Source organism: Phalacrocorax aristotelis, chromosome Z (assembly GCF_949628215.1).
Source record: "Phalacrocorax aristotelis chromosome Z, bGulAri2.1, whole genome shotgun sequence".
In the NCBI taxonomy this organism is placed as follows: Eukaryota; Metazoa; Chordata; class Aves; order Suliformes; family Phalacrocoracidae; genus Phalacrocorax; species Phalacrocorax aristotelis.
Genome location: NC_134311.1, coordinates 10,800,600 through 10,807,001, shown reverse-complemented (window position 1 = coordinate 10,807,001; position 6,402 = coordinate 10,800,600).

The window sequence follows — 6,402 nt, the reverse complement described above, 5'->3', positions numbered from 1 at the left end:
AGATACTACATGAGAAAACTTTTCGCCCATCTTGGCTTTGTTACTCACCTCCCAGCCAGGTTCTCCTGACTCTGCAGCAACTGTCTGGCGTATTCAAAAGCTAAAATAGCACCTGGATGTTGCCACGCTATGTAAGATTGTACATTAATGTATCTTGAGAGAACATGATGGTAATTTTATAAGAAGTTACATACTTCCTTCAGAAATAAGCACTCCATACATCTAGCATGGTACAGTAACACTTCTGACCGCAACAAGGCAGATGCCTTTAAAATCAGTGACCTTTTTTCAAGAGGAAACTACATTAGAAATAATGAAGTAGAAAATCGATGTTTTCAAAAAGTGTGTACTTTAATATTCTGCTAAAAGTGGAAGAAGAAAGACCTTCAAGTACAGAGATACTGTGTCTCAAAAGTTATGTCAGTGACATCACGAAAATGCTGCGTATGCATGAAAATAGCTGGGCAAGCTACTGCAAAATATGTGATGTTTTAGATTCAAAACTTGACCAAACTAAAATTTCCATTTTCATTTTTAGTGTGAAAATCCTTGGACTTAAAAATAAAAAACGAAAGCAAAGGATAGAGACCAGGGGGACAAAGCTCCTCCCACTGTAAGGGAAGATCGGGTTTGTGACCACTGGAGGAACCTGGATATGCACAAGTCTGCGGGACCTGATGAGATGCATCCCAGAGTCCTGAAGGAATTGGCTGATGGAGTTGCCAAGCCAGCCTCCATAATATTTGAAAAGTCATGGCAGTCAGGTGGGGTATCTGGTGACTGGAAAAAGGGAAACATTACACCTATTTTCAGAAAAGGTAGAAAGGAGGACCCTCAGAACTACCGACTTGTCAGTCTCACCTCTGTGCCGGGGAAGATCATGGAACAGATCCTCCTAGAAGCTATGCTAAGGCACATGGAGGACAGGGAGGTGATCCAAGGCAGCCAGCATGGTGTCACCATGGGCAAGTCTTGACCAACCTAGTGGCCTTCTGTGATTGAGTGACTGCATCAGTGGACAAGGGAAAAGCAATGGATGTCATCTATCTGGACTTCTGTAAGGCTCTCTGACACGGTCCCCCACAGCATCTTTCTCTCTAAAGTGGGGAGATACAGATTTGATGGGTGGGCCACTTGGTGGGTAAGGAATTGGTTGGATGGTCACATCAAGAGGTTAGTGGTCAATGGCTTGATGTCCAGATGGAGACTGGTGACACGTGGTGTCCCTCAGGGGTCCGTACTGGGAGCACTACTGTTTAGTAACTTCATCAGTGACGCGGACAGCGGGATCGAGTGCACCCTCAGCAAGTTTGCAGATGACACCAAGCTGAGTGGTGCAGCTGACACACAAGAAGGACAGGATGTCATCCAGAGACACCTGGACAAGCTAGAGAAGTGGGTCTGTGAGAATATCATGAGGTTCATCAAAGCCAAGTGCAGGGTCCAGCACCTGGGTCGGGGCAACCCCTGATATCAATACAGGCTGGGGGGATGAAGGGATTGAGAACAGCCCTGTGGAGATGGATTTGGGGGTACTGGTGGATGAAAAGCTGGACATGAGCCAACAGTGTGCACTTGCAGCCCAGAAGGCCAACTGTGTCCTGAGCTACATCAAAAGCAGCGTGGTCAGCAGGTCAATGGAGGTGATTCTGCCCCTCTACTCCGCTCTGGTGAGACCCCACCAGGGTTGCTGCATCCAGCTCTGGAGTCCTCAACACAAGAAGGACATGGAACACTTGGAGCAGGTCTAGAGGAAGCCACAAAAATGATTTGAGGGCTGAAACACCTCTGCTATGAGGACAGGCTGAGACAGTTGGGGTTGTTCAGCCTGGAGAAGAGAAGGCTGCGGGGAGACCTTATTGGGGCCTTTCAGTACTTAAAGGGGGACTATAGGAAGGATGGGGGCAATCTGTTTAGCAAAGCCTGTTGTGACAGGACAAGGAGTGATGGTTTTAAACTAAAAGAGGGTAGATTCAGACCGGGTATAAGGGAAAAATATTTTACAATGAGGGAGGTGTAACACTGGAACAGGTTGTCCAGAGAGGTTGTGGGGGCCCCATCCCTGGAAACATTCAAGGTCAGGTTGGACGGGGCTCTGAGCAACCTGATCTAGTTGAAGATGTCCCTGCTCACTGCAGGGGGGTTGGACTCGCTGACTTCTAAAGGTCCTTTCCAACCCAAACTGTTCTATGATTCTATGATTACATACCATCTTTGCTGGCTTTCCTGCTGTCCCTTCTCCAGTGAATAAAAGTACTAGTATGTGAACAAACAGCAGGGTACAGAAGTGTTCATCAAACATCACACTTCCTGACTAATCCAGCTCATCTGTACCTGACTGTGAAGAGAATGCAATTCCTTAACACAGTGATGATTACCTCTGCTTGGTGATGGCCAGTACCTGGTCCGTTTCACTATCCAAAGTTCAAGAGTGCCTTTCATGGTAGCTGTAAGGTCCATGAGAGGTCTTTATACTCTTCTGCCTTTTAGTAGATAAAGTCTAATGCGCTCACAGAAGATTTTAAAACGTTTCCCAACCATGCCTGTCCTAACAGAGTAGTACTGGGCCATTTTCATAAGCCTTGGAGGAAAGGGCAAGATTTTCTCTGCTTGAAACTCCTTTAAGATATCAGGCAGCAAGCATGGCCATAGCAAACTGTAGGGGCTATCTACAGCTTTCAAAAACAGTATGTTGCCACAGATTTTCATCAATACACAGGGTCTTCTACAATAAGAGAAGTAAAACTCAATGGAAGAAGTGAAACTGAGGAAGAAGTGGTTTATGTAATGGTCCTAACAAGAAGCTGCTATAGTATCTCCTGCCTTTTTCATTTGTAACATGTATTGAAGCAAGCTTTCTGTTGAAGTTGTTTTTCCGGCATCTTTCAGACTTTAAAATTTCCCAACAATATATACATCTCCTATTTTAAAATATGGTCCTGGGTTATTACCAATTTTGTTTTATTGTTATAAAGCTTAATATGACATCATTATATACGCTTGCTTCTGTACAACAGTATTCCCAAGGTCAGGTTTGCCTGCCTACCTACCCAAACAAAAAACAAATTTGTTTTCAGGCAGATGTGCCTGACCTGTTGTACAGCTAGGTTGTATCATCACACAAACATTAATTCTAGCAGGAAAAGGAAATTGGGAACACTCACCTGGGGTTGGGAAAAGAGGAGGGACCAGACCAGAGCAGCTGTTTTTAACAGCTGTGTGAATTTAGATTTGACTTAAGTCAGCTGTGTAACTGTACCTGAATGACGCCTTTGAGTCTTAGAAAGATGTCAGACATACAGGTCTAGCCTAGTAACTTAGATCATGGAAACTAGCCTTAGCTAAGCTCCCACTGCTATGAGAAACTTGGTTTTGCAAAGTACACCTGTGAGATACACAAATCACAGGACATTATCTGTTATTTATTGGAAGTGGCATGTCTATCTCCACACTCCAGCTAAACTCTACATGGATTATTGTATGTTTGCTTTAACATTATTTATTATCTTCTTCAGACAGTATCCTCCTTCAGTGGTGTTAGAATAAAACAACAGAGGTGGGTATACATCAGTGGTGGATTCTCTGTTTCTTGAGTTTTGTGATCTATTTATTTCTAACTGACACTGCAGCAATATGGTGTGGACTCCATATTCCTACCATTTTGCCAAGTCAGAACTACTCTGGCACTTATTAAAGCAGATCCTGTCTTGCTGTATTTGGAAAACAACTCTGGACTCAACAAAAAACTGAGAGTTCACATGACCACTGCTCCACCATAAATAAAACAGTATCACCTTTGGAATTTTTTATTTTAAGTATTTCTAATCAATGCTAGGCATCTTTAAAGATATTTAATTTGGTTTTCTAGTTTTTAAGTTTGTGGCAGCTTAAGAGGAACTGACAGTGTGATTTCAGCAGCCAAGCAAGAGTTAATTACCTTTACTGCCTAAGTCCACAGCCTGGCTATCCAACCTGTAAAAGCTGAACTGCTGTTGTGTACAACTTAGGGGCACCTGTCCAGAGGAAGCTCAATGTTCCCCGAGCTACAAAGCAGCTGTTGTCTGAAACCTCTTCAGCCATGTATATGCTGCCTCCCACCATCCACTTACATAGATCTTTTGTTGTAATTTTACCATTGTCATGTGGGCTTGAAGCAATACAATACTTTTCTTTGAGACCAAATCACCCTATGTTGAAAAGGATCATGAAAATTCATGGCAGTCCTCTTACAATAAAATACCTCAGTGCTCCAAAATTCTGGAGCCTTAACGTCCATTTGAAAATTGTTACCTTCCACCGAGTGGCTCTAGAACTGGAGGCTGCTTAATGCATCCCTACACTGCCATGTCTCTGCAGTTAGTGATCTATAAAGTATTAACATGATAACAACAGCAGCGTGGAATAGCACCACTCAGGTACAATGAACTGGTGGGATGCAGCTAGAGTCAATACTGGAAGTTGTGTGAAATTTATTTACATTCACTGGTCAAGCTCAAATTTGCATGGGCCCTACCTAGCACTTACTAAAACCAGTGTTTCTAAGAATGAGTTAAAACTAGTGACAAGGGACTCCATAAACATGGCAGTGACAGTGCAAGCATACTTCACTGGTTTTCAGATGGAAGTGTAACTACAGCCTTAAACCATCAACCAGAGACAGATACTGCAGAAAGTCCCACCCTTCCCCTGTTGTAGGAAAGAATAGCTGGGGATAGGGGAGTGCAAGCTTTGATTTTTCTCGAGATAAATCTGGCTTTATGTTGCTTATGTGTTCATAAAGCATAATCTCAGCATTGATTTCTGCACCACCACCAAGTGTTCCCGCATCTTCCAACCTCAAACAACCTGTCCCATTTGCTCTCTTTTACCTTGCGTATGAATTCTGTGTCAATCTGATCTCGCTAGAAAACATTATTACTGTGAAATTAGCTCTCTTCAAGACCAGGGTTTTTGCCATGGTGCAAACTTACATTGGCCTGAGTCCATGCATGATTTCAGTGCAGCAGGGTAGCTAGGTAATACCTTGTGTTTCCATGGCCCTTCTCCACCAGGCTGAATTCCACTATACCTTGTTTCACCCTTTTCCCTTCTCACCTGTGTACTCCCTCCCTTATTTTAAAGCATGACATCAGTCACAATGATGATTCAGGATGCCATACTAAAAACACAAATAAATAAAATTGAAATGTGTTTTTGCCTGAGCTCAGAGCCTAAGCTCATTTTCATCTTCTCTGTGTTCCATACTCTCTAATTAATTTCTTTGCAGATGTGCAGCATTAGGCTTCACAGGCAGATGTATTCTCTGTAAGGGGAAAAAAATCTGCTTACACTGCAGCCTGTCACCACTTCTCTAACGTGTCCACAAAAGGCACCTGCAAAAATAATGTTAGTCTCTTCAGATCATATGCAATGGGATTGTTACTCTCTCCTCTGCCTGAAGAAAGTATGAAAAACTGAAGATACAAAAAACAAAATAATAAAGACAACAATCAATATTGCTACAACAGGCAGAAATTTCACTCTGCCTGTAGTATCACTGCAGCAATTACACAAACTCATCTATTTCTTCAAGAAAAAAGAAAGGATTTGTAATTCATTATAATATTTCTTTGCATATAACATGGCAGAATTCTCAAAGCATTTTTGAATGGGAAAACTGATGCAGCAATACCGAGTGTCTTATACAAGGATACATGATGATTCAGTGCCAAAATAAAGATAAACACTACTTCCCCATCCCTGAAGCTCACTTTTCCTACACCATTATTTATCTAATATCAACGCGCTTTTCTTACCGTAGAGCTTAGCATCTACAACTACATGAGAATCAGTTTCCATTTATTTCCACTGTTCAAACACACTAAATGCACAAAAACTGGCTTTTTATAAACTGCATAGATTTACATTTAGACAAAAGATTAGTAAAATTCCACAGTTTGACGCTTAATCTTTGAATTCAACAAATTAAATACCAGCAACTTCTAAAACTAGGGTTTAATTCTGCTGCTCCTCCAAGCTGTTGTGTAATTGCTACATAAATTTTGTGCAGTCATTTAGTAATTTACCTTTATTTGAGCTCTGCTTCTCAGATGCTAAAACTACAACCCAATACACAGACATAAGTCATTTTATATTCAAGGTTTGTTTTAAAAATCTTTAACAAAGTAATCTAAAAGGCAAATTTTAGCTGGCTAAAGACTACATTTTTTGATGTGAAGCTATTCAATTGCCTAACATTAAAGGCATTTTGAGGAGGGTGATTTTTGTGGTTAAACTGGGGGAGTACGACTCGAAAAAAAAAGAAAAAAAATCACACTTCACATCTGTTGTGCCCCGTTAAGACTTGCTGTATGGCCCTGTCCAAGCTGCATAAGGCAGGACTCCTCAGGGTACAGCAGAGGT